Source organism: Notamacropus eugenii, chromosome 1 (genome assembly GCF_028372415.1).
Source record: "Notamacropus eugenii isolate mMacEug1 chromosome 1, mMacEug1.pri_v2, whole genome shotgun sequence".
In the NCBI taxonomy this organism is placed as follows: Eukaryota; Metazoa; Chordata; class Mammalia; order Diprotodontia; family Macropodidae; genus Notamacropus; species Notamacropus eugenii.
Window position 1 is genome coordinate 208,494,349 of NC_092872.1, and position 22,992 is coordinate 208,517,340.

Here is a 22,992-nt window from a genome sequence, read left to right on the forward strand (position 1 = left end):
ATTTGCCCTCCCTTCTAACATTCCCCTCACCCCACTTATTGCCTCCTCTCCTACTTTCCTGTGGTGTGCTATAAATTTTCATATCAAATTTAGTGAGCATGTTACTCCCTCCTTCAGTCACATGTGGAGAGAGTAGCTTTATTTTTCCCCTCTCTCCTTCTCCCTTACCTCCTCCATTGAATAAGATTTTTCTTATCTCTTTGATGAGTTATAGCCTGCCCCATTCCATTACTCCTTTTCTCTTCCTGGAATTTTCCTCCTTCACCCCTTAATTTTTATTTTATTTTATTTTTATTTTTATTTTTGTGGGCATATCATCTGTTCTGATATAAAACACCCTGTACTCTCTATCTATCTATGAGTATGTGTGTGTGTGTGTGTATGTACAATCTCTCCATCTACCCAAATACTGAGAAAAGATTCGAGTTAAAAATATTTTCTTTCCATGTAGTAATGTAAACAGTTCAGCTTTAGAGAGTCTTTTATGATTTTTCTTTCCTGTCTACCTTTTCATGCTTCTCTTGATTCTTGTCTTGGGAAGTCAGATTTTTAAATACAGATCTGGTCTTTTCTTCAACATGAATTCTTGAAAGTCGTCTATATCATTAAATGACAATTTTTTCCCTTGAAGTATTATACTCAGATTTGCTGGGTAGGTGATTCTTGGTTTCACTCCCAGTTCCTTTGACCTCTGAAATATCCCATTCCAAGCCCTTCAATCCCTTAATGTTGAAGCTGCCAGATCCTGTGTTATTCTGATTGTATTTCCATAGTACTCAAATTGTTTCTTTCTAGCTGCTTGCAGTATTTTCTCCTTGATCTGGGAACTCTGAAATTTGGCCACAATATTCCTGATAGGGTCTCTTTCAGGTGATTGGTGAATTCTTTCAATACTTATTTTGCCCTCTGATTCTATAACATCAGGGCGGTTTTCCTTGATAAATTCATGGAAGATAATGTCTAGGCTCTTTTTTTGATCATGGCTTTCAGGTATTCCTATAATTTTTAAATTATTTCTCCTGGATCTATTTTCCAGGTCAGTTGTTTTTCCAATGAGGTGTTTCACATTATCTTCTGTTTTTTCAGATTTTTGGTTTTGTTAACTGCTTGGTTTAACTCAAAGTCATTCGTTTCTCTGAACTCAATCCTCTCATTCAACAAATTATTTTGTTCAGTGAGCTTTTGAACTTTCTCCTCCATTTAGCTAATTCTGCTTTTTAAAGCCTCCTTCTCTTCATTGGCTTTTTGGGCCTCTTTTTCCAATTGAGTTAGCCTCTTTTTAAAGCTGTTATTTTCCTCAACATTTTTTTGGTTCTCCTTTAGTAAGCTGCTAACTTGTTTTTGAAGGTCTTCTATTGCCTGAGCCTAGTTTAAGTTCCATTTGGAGTCAGGGACCTTGACTTCCTCTGACAGTATGTCTTGTTCTTCCTCATCCAAAAGGATGGGGGGAGACACCTGTTCCCCAAGAAAGTAACCTTCTATGGTCTTATTTTTCTTCCCTTTTTTGGGCATTTTCCCAGCCAGTTACTTGACTTCTAAGTTTCCTCTCCACACCCTCCTCACCTCCAGTTCCACCAAGCCAGCACTTGGGGGCTGAGATTCAAATGAGTTGCTCCCAAGCCTCAGGGATTTTAGGTGGGGGCAGGGCCAATATTCAGTATGAGATTAAGATCAGCTGCTCAGGTGGGGGCAGGGCTGCCACCCAGGGCTCAGTTCCCTCAGGAGGTTTACAAGGAGACCTTCAACAATGGATGTGGGCTACTGCCTGCTTTGGGAGCCCCATCCACTGCTGCCTCTACTGCTGCCTACTGAGGGGGCCTGAGTTATGGGGACATCCTGTTCCCTTCTTGGCCAGCCAAAAAGACCCTTTCACTGACCTTTGGTGCCTGTGGGTTGAGGGATCTGTGCTGCCACTGGAGATTCTGTCCCTGAAGCCTGCTTGGATCTGCTCCTTTCAGTGCCATGTGGCCAAGGCAGGGCTGGGCTCTGCTCCATGTCTGGTGCACAACAGACCTTTCCCATCAGTTTTACCAGTCTCTCTGGGATAGAAATCTCCTCTACTTCATTGTTCTGTGGCTTCTGCTGCTCTAGAATTTGTTGAGAGTTCTTCTTTACAGGTATTTTATGGGCTGTGGGGTAAGAGCTAGCATATGTGTATCTTTCTACTCCACCATCTTGGCTCCTCCCCCCCACCCCCCCACTCCCCCAATAATCCTATCAAGCACTTTTTGAATCCTTAGTATCAACCAATGTTAACTTTTCCTCAGACACTTCAGCCTCCACCACCAGTCCTGGGAGACTGGGTTTCTGGTTAGTTAGTATTCACTATATCCAACCCAGATCCAGACAATCCATGCTACTTCCCCAACATCTTCAAGCCATGCTGCTTTGGGAGTGCTCTTCCCCCAGTCTCTCTTCCAATCTACCCCTGGGTATGGTAGTTAAAACAACACCACCATTCCTGGAAAACATATATCAATCAATCACCCTAAGACTCCACTTAGCCTCTCATTGCTTCTTTGTCCTATATACCTCCCTGGCCATCCCATCCTTATATGAGTCATCTTCTCCTATTACAATGTAAGCTCCTTGAGGTCATAGACTCCTTTGCTCTCTTGTGTTTGTATCCCCAACATTTAGCCTAGTGGTTGGTACATAGAAAGTGCTTAATAAAAGCTTTTTCATTCATGCATTAATTTTCATCCTTCATGGATTTCTTTTATTCATGAATTTGAAAGACATGCCATCTATCCCTTTATCCAAGTCATTGAAAAAAATATTAAACAGCACAGTTACCTGAACTTGCTTTCATATTCTTTATGTTCATGACCTCCATCTCTTTAATCAACTACCCTTTTTCATCTCTGTCGGAATTGCTTCTCTTTGTCTCTTCAGAATTTCAGAATTTCATTCTTGAGAGCTTTCCATCACTCCTGGGCTGATGACTTCCCTCTTGTAATGTTAGGGTCTGGGATTCTCCCCATTGTTTCTCTGCACCCTTTGGAATTTCTTCCAAATTTTTTTCTTTCAAAATTTCTAAGATAGAAAGGGCACCTCCTGTCATGGATCCCATCATTTCCTCCTAATTATTCCAAGCAATTTCCATGTCAGTGAGAAATAGATCCCAAATAGAATTTCCTCTCATTGATTCCTCCACCTTTTAAAGTGTAGAGAGTCTGGGGGGCAACCCCTAACTTTCAAGACAAATACTCTATGCAACAGTTACTGCAGGTTCAAGATTCAATGAGTACCTACTCCTAAAGCCATAGTTCACAAGTCATCTCCAATGCTTTTACCTTTAGTACTCAGCCAGAGTACACAATTAGTTCAAAGCAAAGGCATCTAATGAAACTATATTGGAAGAAAAATAACAACCAAATATTCTCCCCATAAACCTTAGATGTAGTCTCCTACAAATATGATCAGCATCATTGGGAAGAGGAAAACATAGGGAACATACATGGAGAAATGCATTTGTATGGCTAAGGAACATGTATTTTGGTTTGCTGGGGCAGCTTGGTGGTGCAGTGGATAGAGCCCCAGTGCATGAGTCAGGAGGACCTGAGTTCATATCTCACCTCAGACACTTGACACTCACTAGCTGTGTGACCTTGGGCAAGTCACTTAACCCCAATTGCCTCATCCTGGGTCATCTCCAGTCATCATGATGAATATCTGGTCACTGGGTTCAGATGGCTCTGGAGGGGAAGTGAGGCTGATGACCAGCACAGCCCTCCCTCACTCAAAACAAAGTCAAGTGCAAGTCATGTCATTATTTCTCTGATGGCATGGTCTTCTTCGGCAATGAAGGATGAACACACATTTTGTTTACACATATAAAGATATATGGGGGCAAGGGACATGTTGATTGTATGTACAGAAACACATCCGGCCAGGGCTATGGGTTGAAAAACACCTCATACTTCCAACAATGCTATGTTGTTGATGACATCTAGTGATTACATCAATGCCACTCCTACCAGGCCTGTTCCCCTCCAATTTCATAGTCTCTGCCAGATTTTAACCTGCTTGACACTCTACTACTTATTGCTTCTGAGTAAGTTGAAATCTTTGGCTATGTTTTCCTCAAGGAAGAGTCTGCACTGCTATGATTTTTCCTGTTCTTTTAGAAAAGGAAGAAACAAGCAAAAAGCCCTTGCTTAGATTCTTCTTGTTTCCTCAGAGCCTTGGCTCAAAAAACTTCTTATTTCTCCAGCAGAAGATTCTCAGTCCCAGTCTGCCAAAGCTCTTCAGAGTGATCCAAATAGTTTATAGTATATACTTTTATGACAACTTCCTTCTGGTTTTGCCTCCATTGATATTCATCCAAATGTTGTCCACTGTGCTCCTTTCACCCCATCTGGTTCCTAGATTTTCTCACAAGAGTATATCTTCTTACTTTTCAATTCTATTATAAAGTATGTCCTTCCAGAGATAAATTCCAGTCATGGGACTCATCCCAAAAAATATGACTACCTATGTAGTCATATTTTCCTCCTTGAATTAGGCTGTCTGGTTCATCTTGTTTGTTAGTTATTTGTATAAACGAGGCCATGGGTTTTATTACCGTCTCTTTCCTTGGATTTTGTCTTCTGTGAAGTTCTACAACCTTCATCTGAAATCAGCTTTATTGCAATTCCTGGTTTTCTGGAGTCAATTGATACATTAAAAAACAATTTCCATCCACTAGTTTTAAACCTTCAACTGTATTCCTATTTTATGTATGTTTCTGTAGTCAATATATAGTTAGTTCTTGGTATTTTATCCATTCCAGAAAACCATTTTGCTTTAAAGTTTTGTGACATGACCGGTTTTAGCTTTTTGCTATTAGGTCATTTACATATGCAGTGAAAGGTTTGTTGCATGGATTATAATCCAGCTAAGGTGTTTGGAGTCACTCAGAGGGCAATGTCATGACCACTAGGAAGAATGCTGCTCAATCTGTCTCCTCCCTGTGAGTCACACATGTGAATGTACTAACCTTTCAACAAACTGCAAAAATAATAATATATATAATAAATTACAATTATTTCTTTAATTCCTCTTACTTGAATCCCCCGCAGAACATAATAGCACCTCTGGATTTTTGTTCAATTTAAGTAACATTTATGATACATCCCTGACCTGTTTCTTTGCCCCTGCATCTGGAGATAATTTCAGGTCATGTCACCCCTTCTGTTTTATTAACAAGGAAATCCCCTTTTATTGATTGAATGATTTTATGATTATTAATTTTACTTGAAGTTCATCACTGATTTGTTTATCAAATGTTCCTAACTACTGTACTTTATCAACTAATTAACTAAAGCCTTAACCCTCATCTGAAGAGAAATTAAAATATATTTTTTAATTTTCATGAATTAGTAGTCCCAATTTAAGTTCATTGAAGATTCTGTGACAAAAGCTGGTTTCCTCTGAATCTCTGTGAATCATGCCCCAGTTTATTCTCTCTTTTCTTATGAACACTGAATAATCCTGTGCAGTTTGAGTAGAAGTACTTCGATAAAAGTAAGTTTTTCTTCTTAGCTGTTTGTAAGATCCTCTAGCTTTGGCAAATTTTATCCAAAAGTTCCTGGGCGGGGAGGAGGATGTATTTTTTTTATCATAATCCCATGATTTTTCAATTATCTCTGTCTTTTAATTCTGTTTTTTTCCGGTTGTTTTGTCTTTTTATCTTATTTGACTGTAATTTCTACTGCTTCTGCTACTTTTTCTTTGATCATAAGAACTCTATTTTCTATGGATTACATTTCTATAATCAAATTTTTTACCACTACAAAGTTGTTGATTTTTATTTTCAATTTGCCTTGCTCCATATTTACTAATAATAAATCCAGAGTCAAAACTAGAATAAGTTAACGAGGGCTTTTCCCCAAGGCATCAACATCTGGGAGGAAGAGGTCTCTCTTCCTGAGTATATAGCGCATGCTGCCTCTCTTCAATAACCACCATCTCTGCATCCAGCCTCCTAGTAGATCCTTAGTCTATCACCATATGGAGTGAGCATGACCAGGCTACCATCTGCAAGGTTTCAGTGTCTCAGTCCACTTCTCCCATGGCCCACCTTCCCACCAAACTTTACAGGGATGTGAGCTGAACCTTCTAAAGGACAAGCAAAATAATTGCAACCATGGTCCCACAGATCCTTGCACAGCTGCTAATAGTCCTGATGCTACACTACTGGGCCCCACCCCTAAATTCATCTCAAACTCATTAATTCCTATTTCTGACCCTACATGACTCTAAAAAGGGCAGCTTTCCGGTTACCTACTCCAGATCTTTCATTTCCTTTTCATTACGCAGTCTGATGTGTCTTGAATTAGGTCCTGTTTAAATATCTTGAGTCGTGCTTGAAGTTAACTTGTTATTTTTTCCTTTTTGTCAATTTTTGTCTACTTCAAGAATTTAAAATCCATAACATTTGTTGAAGATTTTATTAGCAACATTCTCATTTCCTTGTCCTTTTTTTTAAATCTGTGAGTCTGAGTTTTTTAAATCTCTTTGGTTTCTTTTTTTATTTCTCTCTACTTTGAAAATATTTAGTTAGTTGTAGTTGAAAATCTATTCAAAAATGGGGAGGATTAGAAATTAAGTTCATCTCTTCCACCTCTCTGGCTACCTACCAATCTTCTAAAATTCTCATCCGACCCTTTTTAAACATAACTTTAGCCATTTGGTTTTTTGTCTGAGGCAAGAAGTTAAAAGTAAAAGTAGTTAAAAGTCTGATGTCATATTTTTGGAGGGTGTGTTTTCTTTAGAAAAGAATCATTCTAAGTGAAATAATATGGATCTATTTACAAATCTTTGAAAACTCTGGAAGATTGTTTTCTCCAGCTTTTGTAGCTTTATTTGTTTTAATATCACAGGGTAGTTATGTGACACTCTGGGCAGAATGTTGAATTTAGAATCAAGAAGACCCAAGAGCAAATCCTGCCTCAGACATTTGCTATGTGATCATAGGCAAGTCACTAAATCCCTCTCAGCCTCAGTTTTCTCATTTGTAAAATTGAGACAATGATAGCAACTATCTCACAGGGTTATTGTGAGACTAAAATGAGATGACATTTTAATTAAAATTAAATTAATTAAAATGAAAAAATTTGGCAAACCACAAAGTGATATCATAAATGCTGACTTTTAACATTTGTGCAAATGTTAGGATGGTAGCTTTTTTTTAAGTGCCAAATACCCTAGCTTCTGAGATAGCATTAGTATTGTGCATAAAATCTAAACAAGGATGATGAATTTTAAACTAACCTACTCATTTTACAGATGAGATTAAGGGATTTGCCTAAGGTCATACAACTAGTAGCAAAGTAGGGATTTAAACCAAGGTCCTCTGGGACAGACCCAACACTCTCTTCTATACCAGGCTATTTGGATAAGAGACCCTGAAGGATATAACTCTCTCCTTCTGTTACCATCATTAACCAAAAAGTCTTGTAGAAACTCCCTCCCTCTGGAAAGTACTGTGCCCCTTCTGGCCTTCAGGCTATTTCTTTTTAGAAACAAGGAAATGCTCCCTATGCAGTTCTTTCTTTAACCCTATGGTATCTTGCCCTTAATTTGTGACCAGAAGATTGAGGGGAGGGGGAAGAGAGAGAGAGGCACAGTAGAGGAAAAATGCATTTCTGGTTATATCTTTTATAAGGTATAGATGTGACATTTTCAGGCCCTTGTCACCATCTATCATTTCAATGAAGAGTTATCTAAACATGGTGGCAATGAATTTTAGAGCTACAATATTTTCTTCAGGGATTTATTTTAAAGAGAATTCAAGTATGGCAGAGTAAAGGCAGGGATTTGCCTAAGCTCTCCCAAATTCCCCTCCAAACGACTTTAAAATAATGTCTCAAAATGAATTCTGGACTGACAGAACCAACCAAAGGACAGGGTGATGAAATTTTCTAGCCCAAGACAAATTACAAGGTCAACAGGAAAGGTCTGTTTCACTGGGATGAGAATGGAGCACATTCCAGTTCAGACTGTGCCCCCAGCAAGTAAACAGCAGGCATTGGGGGTGACTGAACTGGCAGTGTCAGTCCACAGATAATACGAGGGTTGAACAGAAGATTACAGCGGATCCTTTGCAGCATTGGATGCAGGACTCTGTTGCATTACACATATGAAGATCCAAGTCTCAATCCCAGGGAGAGGAGAAATCTAGCACACTAGAGTGAGTGACTGCAGGGAAGCAGGGACCCTGGTCATAGTTCCAGGGTAAAAAGGAATGCTTCTGCTAGTTCACAGACCAGGCCAAGGGCACAGTGATCACAGCTCTCTTTAGGTCATACATACCACCTTGGAAGAATTGAAAACTTACAGATTCCTCAGAACTAGCTCTGAAAACAGTAGTATGAGAAACCTGAAGTTTGGCATAGTGCCCCCTACACTCTTAGAACAGAGCCCAACTTTGACATATAATTAAAAGTCAAGAAATAGGCTGGAAAAATGAACAAATAACAACAATTATAAAAAAGAACCTGACCATAGAAAGTTACTATGGTGACAGGGAAGGTCAAAACACAAATTAAGAAGGAGATAACAAAGTCAAAATAGCTACATGTAAAGACTCAGAAAAAAATGTGAGTTAAAAAAAATCTTGAAAGAGCTAAAAAAAAGTAGTTTAAAAATAAAATAAGAAATTGGAAAAAATTGGAAAAGAAATGAGAGTGATGACAGAAAATCATGAAAACAAAGTCAATAAAGGATACACAAAAATGTTGAACAAAATAATACTTTAAAAAATATACTGAGGGGGCAGAGCTAAGATTGCAGAGTGAGAGTAACTATTCACCTGGGCTCTAAGACAAACTCCTTCAGATACTTCTAAAAAGAGAATCTGAATGGATTTTGGAGGGCTGGAATAAAACAGGATACAGACTGTGGCAGATTTCCAGCCCAGGACAGACTGGAAGGTGGAAGGGAAGGATCTGTTGCATGGGAATGGGGGAACACACAGCACACAGGCTGTACCAGAGCAGGGGCTGAGCAGGAAGCCCCAGGTGGTCTGAGACAGCTGCACTGTGGAATCTTGGGCATATCAGCCCAGGACAGGAGTCTCGTGGAACTGGGTAAGAGAGAGCCACAGAGCCCCAGGTAACTGGAGCAGCCACTCCTGAGACTATCAGTTCACAGATTAAATGTCTGTAAGTCACCTACTTGAACTTCTGGAAGTCAAGAAGGCAGAGTGATTGGTAAATGCTCTACCCCTCCCCTTGTTGACCTTAAAAAACCCATAGAATATTTCCGCAGGAAAAATCCTGGAACAGTGGAATCAGCCAAAAGTCAAACGGACTCTTAGCCCATGAGGCTAGGAAAATCACAAAGAGAGGTTCCTCTTGCTGTGACTGAAGGGGACCAGTGCAGGACCAGAGCTGTCCCAGACAACCCCACCTCAGCAAACTGGGAGGAGATCCTGAGCCCCAGGGGTGTGGAACCTGCAATCATGAGCACCAGGAACCCAAGTGTGCTTCAGCACAGCCAGGGGAATAGGGAAGACACTAGCGGAAACACTAGTTTGCCAACCACTGACCCTGCCTGTGCTCATGAGAGACCTCCTGGGGCCAGACCACTCCCTCCCCCACACTTAACACAGCTAGCTTCAGGGTAACTCCAGGGAAACTCAGAAAGATTTCACCTGCCCTCTGCTTTGGCACATCAACCAGCTCAGAACCAGGTAAGCTACACATTCTACCTCTAGCTGAAAGAACCAGAGGCCACAAAATACAAAGTCTCAAGTTCTAAGCACAAGAAAGGTAGGACAGAGCCCCCTGTGCCCCAGAAGCAGAGATCCACTTTAAAAACCAGGAAAAGGGCAATCATCATGAGCAAGAAGCAAACCAGAAAATATAATACTATAGAATCTTTCTATGGGAACAAGAACCACAACATAAATACTGAAGAGGGCAGCATTATGACTGTACTCCCATCTGAAACTTCAGAAGGGACTATGAACTGGTCTCAAGCCCAAAGATCATTCTTGGAAGAGCTCAAGAAGAATTTTAAAAGCTGAAATAGAAGAAAAACTGGCCAACGATTTTAAAATATGAAAAAAGGAATCACAGAAGAATTGAAAAGGAAAATTGGACAAATGGAAAAGGCAGTGCAAAAGTTAACTGAAGAAAACAATTTGATAAAAATTAGAACTAAGCAAGTAGAAGCTAATGACTCTATGAGACATCAAGAATCAGTCCAATAGAATCTAAAGAATGAAAAGATAGAAGAAAATGTAAAATATCTAATTGAAAAAACAACTGACCTGGAAAATAGATCCTGGAGAGAAAAATCTAAGAATTATTGGTCTGCCAGAAAAATAGACTAGACCAAATGGCAAAAGAGGTCCAAAAAGTTAATGAGGAAAAGAATGCCTTAAAAGACAGAATTGGCCAAATGGAAAGGGAGGGTCAAAAGCTCACTGAAGAAAATAATTCCTTAAAATTAGAATTGGGCAAGTGGAAACTGATGACTCCATGAGACATCAAGAAACAATAAAGCAAAATCAAAAGAATGAAAAAATAGAAGAAAACAGGAGATATCTCATGAAAAAAATATTGACCTGGAAAACAGATTGAGGAGAGATAATTTAAGAATTATTGGACTCCATGAAAAAGCTATGATCAAAATAAGAGGCTAAACATCATATTTCAAGAAATCACCAAGGAAAACTGACCTGATATCCTAGAACCAGAGTTTAAAATAGAAATTAAAAGAATCCACTGCAATGTGAGTTAAAGATCTTCCATAAACAGGTGTCAGGAGAAGCCCATTAAGGGAAGCTTGATTAGGGGAGGCTTGTTTTGTAGGAAAGCTCACACCTTTTATTCATTAATGAGTCACTGGGTCATGAGGGTTGTGATGCCCTCGGACTTTGAAAAGTGTGTATATACTCTGAGATAAGGTTTTGTTGTGGGGGCTTATTCTTTGTAAGAAGGTTTGTGTGCCAGATGAAACTCTGGGTAGCCCTTAAGGAGCCCCCCCCCCCCCCCCCCCCACAGCTTTGAAAACCCAGATGTTGGTGCTTCTCTCTTTGGTAACTATGTATGTATGTAAGGGTCAGACAGACCAATTGGATCTGTCTATTGATTGTGATATATGTATTGTTTATGGCCAGATGGTTAGAAGCCCTGTCTGTTGGTCTTTATTTCTATGATTGTATTTTCTCTGTTGGTATATGTGATTAAAGAAGATTGTTGACCCCTCAAAAGTTGCTTTCCTTTTAGAAAAACAGATCTAAGAACCTATACTAGCAGCCCATCCTGGATGTGTCAGGGTACTTGCTGCTACATCCACCAATAATCTCCTGAAAGAAATTTCAAAACGAAAACTCCCAGGAAGATTATAGCCCTATTCCAGAGCTCACAGATCAAGGAGAAAATATTGCAAGCAGACAGAAAAAAAATAATTAAAATATCATAAGATTTAGCAGCTTCTACATTAAAAGAGTGGTAGGCATGATATATGATATTCCAGAAAGCAAAGAGTTAGAATTACTACCAAGAATCACTTACCCAACAAAATTGAGTATAATCTTTCAAGGGAAAAAAATGGATATTTAATGAAACAGAGGATTTTCAAAAATTCCTGATAAAAAGAGCAGAACTGAATAGAAAATTTGGCTTTCAAATATAATACTTAAGAGAAGTATAAAAAGGTAAACAGGAAAGAGAAATCATAAGGGATTCAATAATATTAAATTGTTTACATTTGTTACATACATACTTTACATTTATATTCCCATTACATGGAAATATGATACTTATAACTCCTAAGAACTTTGTCATTATTAGGGAAGTTAGAAGGAATATACATAGACAGAAGGCAGAGGTATGAGTTGACTATGATGTAATAATATCTTAAAAAATAAAATTAAGGAATAATAAAGGCAAATAGACTGGGAGGAGGAAGGGAGAGGTAGAATGGGATAAATTATCTCACATAAAAGAGGCATGACAGAGCTTATACAGTAGAGGGGAAGATGAGGAAGTAGAAAAGAATGCTTGAACCTTATTCTCATTGGAACTGGCTCAAAGAGGGAATAACATACACACTCAATTGGTATAGAAATCTATAGTAGGAGAGGAAGGTGATAAGAGAAAGAGGAAGAGCTAATAGAAAGGAGGACAGATTGAAAGAGGCAATAGTCAAAAGCAAAACATGTTTGAGGAGGGAAATGGTGAAAGGAGAGAGAAAAAAAGATAGACAAGGGGAAAATAGGATGGAGAGAAATTCACTAATCATAACAGTGAAAAAGAAATAGCAAGTTTCTCTGATAAAGAGCTCATTTCTCAAATATAGAGAGAGAACCAAGCCAAATTTATAAGAATTTGTAAATCATTCCCCAATTGACAAATTGTCAAAAGATGTGAAAAAGAGTTTTCAGAAGAAATCACAACTACTAACAGTCATTTAAAAATGCTCTAAATCACCATTGATAAGAGAAATATAAATTAAAACAATGATGAGGTACCACCTCATGCCTATCAGATCAACTAATATAATAAAAAAGGAAAATGACTAATGTTGGGGTGTGGGAAAATTGGGACACTAAACTACTGTTGGCAGAGCTGTGAACTGATCCAACCATTCTGGAGGGCAATTTGGAACTATGCCTAAAGGACAATAAAACTATGCATACCCTTTGATCCAACAATACCACTACTAAGTCTGTATCCCAAAGAGATTTTTTTTTAAAGGGAAAAGAACCTATATGTACAGAAATATTTATAGCAGTTCTTTTTCAGTGGCAATGAATTGAAAATTGAGGGGCTACTCATTAGTTGGGAAATGGCTGAACAACTTGTGGTATATGATTATAATGAAATACTAACTGCTATAAGAAATGATAAGCAGTATGATTTCAGTTTATGTCTGGGAAGACATAAACTGATGTACAGTGAAGTGAGTGGAACTAGAAGAATGTTGTACACAGTAACAAGAATGACTTAGCTATTCTCAGCAACACAATGATCCAAGACAATTCTGAAGGACTTATGATTAAAAATGCTTTCCATCCCCAGAGAAAGAATTGATGGAGTCTGAATGCAAATCAAAGCATAATTTTTTAATACTTTATTTTTCTTGGGGGGTTTTTTTTGTCTGTGTTTTCTTTCACAACAAAACATATAAAATATATTTTACATGACTACACATGAATAGCCTATATCCAATTGCTTCTCAATGATGGGGTAGGGGAGAGAGGTAGGGAAAGAATTTGGAGCTCAAAATTTTTAAAATGAATGTTAAAAATTGTTTTTACATGTAATTGGAAAAATAAAATATTTTAAAATATATTGAATAAAAACATTTTAAATAAAGAGGCTTTAAGTATTTCAAAAAGAAAAGGGCTTAATATAATTCCATGCATTTTATTGAATTCATTGTATTTTAGGGGGGTTTTTTACCATGAAGTTTTAAAAAAATATTTTTAAAAACTTTCTGCTATCAGGTAGGGCTCAAGTAGGATATAAAATAAATCTAAATTCCTGAGCTTTTAAAATAGCATTTGCTCAATTGATTAGAGCACAGAACTAATGAGGTGGCAATGGTAGGTCTAGCCCCTAGTACATACCTTCACAATGAAAAGTAATTGTTTTCTATCTCTATTGATTTGATCCCTAATCCCAGCCAGGAATTAGAAGGTAGTTCTAGCACCTTGATCTCTACTCCATCAGTGGGGAGAATATGCCTGCATATCTCTGACTTTCTTCTAAACTAAGATTAGCATCTAGGGCCCATCTACACCCCACAGGCAACATAAAACTGTGAGGAGAACAAGCAGCATGAACCAGAGGGTAAGAACCAGAACAGTGCATAACCCAATGTTGATATTTTATCTACCTAAATCTGTGGGATCTGCTAGACTACTGATCCTGTCTTCTTAACCAGTCCTATCCCACTGCCTAAAAATGCACAGAGGTAAAAAAGAGAGACTTGAGTGAGAGAGAGGAGGGCCATTCTTTATTCTTATCACTAGGAAGCTTTCTTTACTACATATATAGTCTAGAAATTTGATCTCTATCAGAAAGACATTAGCCATTAATTCAGCAGTCTGAGAGAATGAAAGTAGATATTTGGCCTACCACCAGATGGTAGGAAGTTAAAAGTAAGCAGCCATATAGGGAGAGTTGGCCTAAATAAGTAAGACAGAGCTGTCCTCCAATGGATAAGTGATCAACTGATGTGAACAAATATTTCTCAAAAGAACTGCAAACTATTAACAACCATTTGAAAGATTACTCCAAATAACTAATAATAAGAAAATGCTATTTTAAAACTCTCTAAGGTTTCATCTCACATCCAGTAAATTAGCAAAGATGACAAAAATGGGGAAAGTCAGTGTTGGAGGGGATGTGGGAAAATAGGCACATTAATACATCATGGATCAATTTGAATTTGCATCAAGAAAGTGACAAAAAGATGTGTACGCTTTGATGTAGAGATCCCACTACAACATATACCCCAAGGAGGTCAAAGATAGAAAAATACTATCTAACACCAAAATGTCTAAAGTAGCACTTTTGTAGTAGGAAAGAATCTGAAATCAGGTAAATGGGAAATTACTAAACAAACTGTGGTACATGAAAGCAATATAATAGATACCTTATAAGAAGTCATGAACTTGAAAAATACAGGGAATAATGGGAAGAATTCCATAAACTAATGCAAAGTGATGGAGGCAGAACCAGAAAAATATTTACTACACAGTAACTACAACAAAGTAAATGGAAAGAACCAAAACAACTGAAAAAAATCAAACAAAACCTGAAACTGAATGCTATGTAATTATAATGATCAAGCATGACCCCTAAAAAGAGTGAAAGGGGTATGATGAAGTCCTGTAACCAGGTAGGAAAAAAATGAAGTGACTGGTCTGAGTGCCTTCCTTAAATAGAGGATCTTGGAGGAGCTTGACTCTGATATCCAACCTCTACCCGATCTAATCAGAGGGTAGTAGGGGGCCCAGGGGCAAACGGTACTGAGAAGGTGTGAGTTTGAGTTGACATACTCTTGCAGGAAGATGAATTTCTGGAGAGACAGATGAAGTGCAGGAAGGTAACCAGGGGGGAAATTATGAGATGGCTGCCCTATGCCAGCTCATTAAATAGATGCTCTAGATCTAGCTCTAAATATAGATATAAGTATAAAGACAGAGATCTACATATATGTCTACTATATATTTATAGAGTTGTCTACTATATATGGTTATCTACTATATATAGATATCTTATATATATATATATATATATATATATACATACATATACATATTTACAATTCTGAAGGGAAGTATTGAGTTTAACATGAAGACTATGAGCCAGACACTGAACTCCTTAAATAAGTGGGGAGATAAGGCTGGTAGATGACAGCAATAAAGATTTGGACAAGAGAAGAAAGATGAATTGAGCCTAAGAAAGAAAAATAGAAGAAAGAAATAGTATCAAAGGAGTCATTGGAAGTAGCTGTGAAAATTGAGAAGTATGCCTCTTCCTCCTGGCTAAGTGCTTAGGGAGAGGTGGGGATGTAGATGGGAAGAAAAAAGGAACCCCCAGTATTGGAGGTAGTAAACACAGACACAAGGTCTTCTGGGAAGAGCCAGGTTTCAATTAGCACAAAAAGATGTAAGGAGTATGAGAGGATCTAGGTTGAGCAAGGGGGAAGGGGGGCTGGGGGAGTGGGGTTTTACAACAAATGCCTAAAGTATTTGACATCACATTAGTAAAAATCAAACTATTATTAGATATCACAAGACAGCACCAATTATAAAACTTACAAGTATTTGAATTACAACTACCTTTTGCATTTCTGTGGTGATAAAGGGATAACTTTTGTTTCCCCTAACAGAGGTATCCATATGAGGCTTTTTGTTTCACTTTAGCCTTTAAGTAAAAGTACTAGATCACAATAAGAAAAAGTTAAACCCTCATGGTTTGTTAAATAGTAAAAAATGTTTTAGTTGACAAAATACCTTAATACACACTATTTCATTTGATCCTTACAACAGACTTGTGAGGTAGGCAGTTGTGTATCATTTTCTCTCCTTGAGACTGTCCTTAAAAGATAACCTGGAAGAAAACTCCATGAAATGACCTCCCAGAAGCATGAGAAAGCAACTCGGATTATTATTCAACAGTATATCCATAAAGAATGGATGGGGGAAGAAGATAGGTTGGTGTTTTCATGTAGCGTGAAGAGTTCTTCATCTCCTTCGCTAGTTCATCATCCATATTGTGTTTCTTAATTATAGGAATACCTAAACACTTAGTCATGGACCCTTTCTTTTCCCTCTCTACACTTGCTGTGTTGGTGACTTCATCTGCACACATAGTTTCGACTATTATCATTGTGCAAATGACTTTCAGATCTATATATGTAGCACTCACTTCTCTTCTGAGCCATATTTTGAACTGGATGACATAAATATCTTAAACTCTATATAACCAAAATATAATTCATTTTCTCTCCCTCTACAACCTATCCCTCTTTCTAAGTTTCCTACTTCTGTCCAGGATGCCACCATGTTTCCAGTAAAGCAGGTTTCCAACTTCACTGTCATCCCCGACTCCTTGCTCTCACTTCTTCCATATATCCAATCAGTTGACAAATCTTGTTAATGCTATATCTACATGTCTCCTAGATGTCTCTTTCCCTCCATTCACACAGCCACCACCCTAATCCAAATCCTTACCATCTCTCACCTGAACTACTTCAATCATTTCTGAATTAAATTCTCTTTTTTAATTCTCCCTCCTCCTTAATCCATTCTGTTCATAGGAGCCAAAATAAATTTTCTAACATGCAAGTCTGACTACGTCATTTGCCTAATGACAAAACTCCAAGTGATTCCTTCTTGTCTCTAAGAGCAAATAAAAACTCCTTTGCCTTTTAAAATCCTTCACAACCTGGCCCCAATCTACCTTTCTAGTGTTATTATACATTACTCTCTTCATACACTATGATCCAGACACACTGTCCTTTTACTGTTACTGTTGCTTAGTCCTTCGTTTCTGATCATCATACCTTTGCTTTGGTCATCCCATATGCCTGAAATACACTCCCTCATCACCCTTGTCTCCTGGAATCCCTAGTTTCCTTCAAGACTCTGAACAATCACTATCTTCTACATCTGACCTTTTTTTTAAATTTCCACAGCTACGAGTATCTTCCCCAAAAGATCACCTTGTATCCATTGTGTTTATAGTTAAATACCAACATATTGTGTCCTCCAGTTAAATTAAAAGTCTCTGTAGAATAGACTTTCACTTATTTCTTTGTATTCTTATGCCTAGAACAATGATTGGCACAATAAAAGTTTGTTGATTGATTGATTCACAGCTGTCAAGTCAGAAGAAGCATATGAGAGGATTCACCTTGATGAGGATAACCAGAGGACCATTTATAGCCAGTCTACTACCAGCCTCAACACTACTCAGCAACAGTGATGTGGATGTATATATCACTCTCCCATACATGTGTAGTATTCTCATTTTTGTAGCAGACTGTTAGTAAGCTAACCATCACTGCATCTACCTCACCCTTTGACTAGCCATTGCCCAGGGCAGAAAATTCATGTGTATCATTGGAACTCAGACCTCTCTAAGTTGTTCCCACTCCAGCTAATTGCACATAAATTCTGAGCAAGAAAGATGGATTTTCTCCTGATCATTTCTCTGTTTTCCCTTCTTATCCTCATCTGCTCTTCCCACCCACCTGCCCTCTGTCCCACTCAATCAGCTAGTCAATAACATTTGATGAGTACCCATGATATGCAGACCCTTGCTCTAGATGAAAGAGGAAAGGTGCATAAAAGGGTTAGGAATAAGTAACTTATTCCTGCACAGAAGATAATAGACAGGCATCATGCCTCTAAATATACTAGCTTGGCCTCTTAACCGGCTGATGACAGCAGAGGAATAAGTGGTTACGGTTGGAAAGCTGTGCAAATCCACTCCAGGTTTACTGCTGAAGAAAACTAATGGGCAGAGGATAGATACAACATTCCAACCAAAGATATTTTCCAACCACAGCCCTAATGATCAAGCTGACATAGCTCACCACAAGCTAGCATTATGGAGGAGGGCCAAGGCTGTGTTTGAACATCATCGCAAAGTCATTTCTGACGGGCTATGGCTAGGACAAACCACTGCTCTATATCCTTTACAGAACCATAGAATCTCAGAGTTTGAAGAAACCTTAGAGACTGCTGAGTCAAATGCATGCCTAAACAAGGATTCCTTCTATATCATATCTGACAAGTGGTCATCTAATCTTTTCTCCATGGTCTTCAGCAATAAGGAACCCACTGCCTCCCCAAGTAGCTCATTCCCATTTTAAGTAGCTGTAATTGTTAGGAAGTTTTTCCATGGGGCAAATTTAAATTCGACTCTTTGCAACTTTCATCACTGTATTAGGAAAACAAGAGCATTCTAAGGACATGCTTCCACCTAGGGAGGGATACCCGCTAGAATGACCACCTTCAGTACAGAAAAGCATAGTAAGAGAAGATAGAAAGACCAACCACTTGTACTAGTATAGTACTCTACTTTCAACAATATACTACAGGTTGAAACCCATTTCCTACTGGTAAAAATGACATGGAAATAACTAAAATAGCCTTATGTATAGAACTTTAAGAACTACTTCTAAAACCTAATTTAAGAAAAACCTCTGGATACCTATCACTTGGCTTCTGAGTCAGGTTCAATGCTATCAGGTTCAACAAAATGTCAGCCAGCACCAAGAGAGGGGTTGCACCAGCAGAGTGGTTGCATAAGTCAAGAATACACATTCCCCCCTACCCAATCAATCATTCATTAAGCACAGTAACCTGGAAGGGATCCAGAAATCAATTGATTGGGAAATGCCAACTTAACAGCCCCAAATTGTCATTGGATTTAAGCCATGGAAAATTCATAGGGGCCCTGGCAGATGTTATTCAAATAAAGGTATTCCTCCCCCTGTTTAGAATCCAGAATAAATTGTATCAAAAAGTCCTGTGCCAACAGGTAGATACAGATTATATAATGAATGCTAGTTCCCATTGCATCTGCTTCATTCATAGTGTATGACCCCGTTCCTCTTTCTGAAGGCTTCTTAAGATATAATAGGTACTTAGGGGTTACAGAAGACATAGTCATATCTATGACTCCACTGAAGTATAGAGAAGTCCTATCATTATGGGTCCAAATTACTCCCAAACCAACCTGGATTAGCAGGTAAGAGATCCCTTTTTTAAATTTGAGAAATCAAATTTTAAAACATTCATGGAATCCCAGCATGGGAATAGGAATGTATTTTCCCCAAATTGAAAGGGAATTGGAGGTCATCTAATACAACAGTATCTGATAATTAAAAAAAAATAATCTATCTTCATAACAATATTAACAAAATAGCCATCTAACCTCTTCTTGAAGACACAAGACATCCAGTAAAGGGAAACTGACCACCTCCTAAAGTGACTGATTCCTCTTTCAAATACCTCCAAACATAAGAAATTTGTCTTTATATCAAGTCAAAGTATGCCTCTTTGTAATTTTTACTCACTTATCCTCATTCTGCCCTGAAAACAAGCAAAATAAGTTTAATTCTTCTTCCATACAGCAATCCTTCAAATACTTGAAGGCTAGCATGTGTCCCCTCTCAATAAGTTGAACTAGTGGACCAAACATAATAAGGTGGGATTTTGTTCTTATCTCTTACTTATAGAGCTTTAAATTTGCTACTTAACTTATGAAACTTATTTTCCTCACTTTTATATGAAGAAAAATTGGATTAAAAGATTTCTGAGGTCCCTTCTAGCTCTTTCTATATGATCCTATGTAGAGGTAGAGTTCAACACGGCTATTTGAGACCAAATACCACCTTTTCTTCTTTAAAGAAAAGTAGAATGTCCCAATCCAGGAAGGGAAGTGTCCTTTCAGTGTAAAACATGGGTCAGACAACAACTGGAATATTGAAAACACCAAATTCTAAAAACAATATTGACAAACTGGAATATATACAAAAGAATGTGACTAGGATGATGAAAGTTCTGGAAATCAGGTCATATGAGGAATGATTAAAGGAAGAGGACATGTTTAACTTGAAGAGGAGATAGGCTAATTGTCTTCAAATATTTGAAGAGCCAGCATGTAGAAGAGGCAGTAAGCTTGTTCTGCAGAGGACATAACTAGGATTGATCGATAGAAGAAAGGGAGATACAGATTTCTTTTTCAGAGCAGAGCTTAGTAGAGTGTTTGGCACACAGTAGAACTTAATAAATATTGACTGACTGACTGAGTGTAAGGAAGGACTAACAACTACAACTGTTCAGAATTAAAGCAAGTTGCCTCAAAAAATGGGTTCTTTGTGTTGGCATATAGCTTGCGATTGAGATTTCCAGTCCAAGACGGCAGGCTGAGGAAGGAACTCTCTGAAGAAAACTACCTCAAAATTGATCTAGGAGCTGGGAAGCAGCTTACTGGCCTGGCAGGAAAAGTCACTGGGGTAAGAGGGGAGCAAGGTCCAAAAACAGCAGCAGCAGCCAGCCTCACAGCAGGGGTCCTGCAGCAAGGCTCCAAGCCTGGGGTAATCTACCATGGAGGCCCCACATTCCTGCAAACCAGCAGCCCCCTAGGCAAGTGAGCCATCTGTGCAGCACAGCAAGGCCCCACCCCAGTGACACCACCTCCAGAGCAAGCCACCAGCTCATCCTTGATTCCACTGATGACCAGTAGTGAAGCCCTGTCTGGAACCAGCCAACATCAAAAACCCACCCCTGGGGCCTACCAGCAGAGAGACCTTGTTTCCATAATAACCCAGCAGCAGTACCCCACCCCTGGGGCAAACCAATAAGATCCCTCTTTCAGGGCTAGCCACCAGAAAGACTTTGTAACCATAGCTACCCAGCAGCAAGGCTCCCCCCACCCTTGAAGTAGGCCAGCAACTAAATCCTACACCTAAGGGAGGCCAACAGGAAGGCCCCACCTCCAGTACAAGCCGGAAGGGAAGCCTGCCCTCCAGAGAAATCAAGCAGCTAAGCTCTGAGGTCCAGTGAAAGCTATCAGTAAGACCCAGAGCCTAAGCATGAAAAGCTTGGGATAGTGCAGGACCAGAGCCCAACTCTCACATGAAAACACTGAGTCACACACACACACACAAAAAAAGTAGACAAAATTAGCAAAAAAATTTTTAAAAAGCTTGACTATAGAAAGTTACTATGGTGATAGGGCAGATCAAGGCATAAATTCAGAAGAGGACAATAGTATCAAAATGTCTACATATGAAGCCTCAGAGAAAAATGTAACTTGATCTTAGGTCCAAAAAGAATTCCTAGAAGAGTTTAAAAGGGATTTTAAAAATCAAATTAGAGAAGTAGAAGAAAAATTGGGAAAAGAAACAAAAATAATGCATGAAAATCATGAGAAAGGAGTCAATAGCATAAGAAAATATATGCAAAAATTTACCAAGAATAATAACTCCCTAAAAAAATAGACTTGGACAAATGGAAAAGGAAGTACAAAAGCTCACTGAAGAAAATAATTCCTTAAAAACTAGAATTGAACAAGTTTAAACTAATGACTCTTAGAGAAATCCAGATACAATAAAACAAAATTTTAAAATTTTAAAAATTAAAGAAAATGTGAAATTTCTCAGTAGAAAAACAACTGACCTAGTAAATAGAACCAGGAGAGAAAATATCAGAATTGTTGGACTACCTGAATGCCTTGATCAAAAAAAAACATGGACAACATCTTTCGAAAATTATCAAAGAAAACTGCCTTGATATATTAAAACCAGAAGGCAAAATAGAAATTGAAAGAATTCACCAATCATCACCTGAAAGAGATTCCAAAATGAAAGCTCCCAGGAATATCATAGCTGAATTCTGGAGCTCACAGATCAAAGAGAAAGTATTTCAAGCAGCCAAAAAGAAACAATTCAAATATCATGGGGCTACAATAAGGATTATACATGATTTGGCAGCTTTCACATTAAAGAACTGGAAGGCTTGGAATATGATATACCAGAAGGCAAAGGAGTGAGGATTACAACCAGGAATCACCTACCCAGGAAAACTGAATATAATCTTTCAGAGGGTTGGTGGGGGGAGAAAGAGCATTTAACAAAATAGAGGACTTTCAAGCATTTCTAATTAAAAGACCAGAGCTGAATAAAAAAAATTGAACTCCAAATACAAGATTCAAGGGAAACATAAAAAAAGAAAGAGAAAATTTAAGAAATTCAATAAGGTTAAAACTTTATATTTCTATATGGCAAGATAATATTTGTAATTCTTAGTGACTTTATTACTAAAACAGCAATAAGAAGGAGTATGTGTAGACAGAGGATGTGGATGTAAGGTGACTTTAATGGGATGATACCAAAAAAAAAAAAATAAAGAAGTGAGAAAGAAAATTGCACTGGAAGAAAGAGGTGGGAGATTGAATGGAGTCAATTATACCATGTTAAAGAGGCATTAAAGAGTGTTGGATGAAAGGAGAGGAGGTTAGAACTCCCCTTGATAAGGATGGATGAGGCTTTAGTGTCTTCACAACACATATACAGTTAAGGCATTGACACATACTCTGTGGCATCTAACCATGTTTTTAAAGTCTTCAAATGGGTATACAATTTAGATATAAAGGCTGATACTATAAACAGATTGGAGGAGTAAGGAATAGTTTATCTGTCAGATTTATGGAGAAAGAAGGAATTTATGACCAAACAAGAGATAGAGAACATTATGAAATGCAAAATGAATAATTTTGATTACATTAAATTGAAAAGTGTTTGTACGAACAAAGCCAATGCAACCAAGATTAGGAGGGAAGCAGAAAACTGGGAAAGAATTTTTATAACTAGTGTTTCTGAAAAAGGCCTCATTTCTATAATATATAGAGAGCTCAGTCAAATTTATGAGAATACAAGTCATTCCCCAGTTGATAAATGGTCAAAAGATATGAACAGGCAGTTCTCAGAGGAAGAAATTAAAGTTACATTAGAGCATTAAAT

The 22,992-nt window shown here is 38.1% G+C and overlaps 1 non-coding gene across 1 annotated transcript; it reads left to right on the forward strand.

Annotated features, from left to right (window-relative positions):
- Positions 1-22,463: 22,463 nt before the first annotated feature.
- LOC140521893 (U6atac minor spliceosomal RNA) lies at positions 22,464-22,590 on the forward strand. Its single transcript, XR_011973170.1, has one exon. It is a non-coding gene; the product is annotated as a U6atac minor spliceosomal RNA (small nuclear RNA).
- Positions 22,591-22,992: the final 402 nt, after the last annotated feature.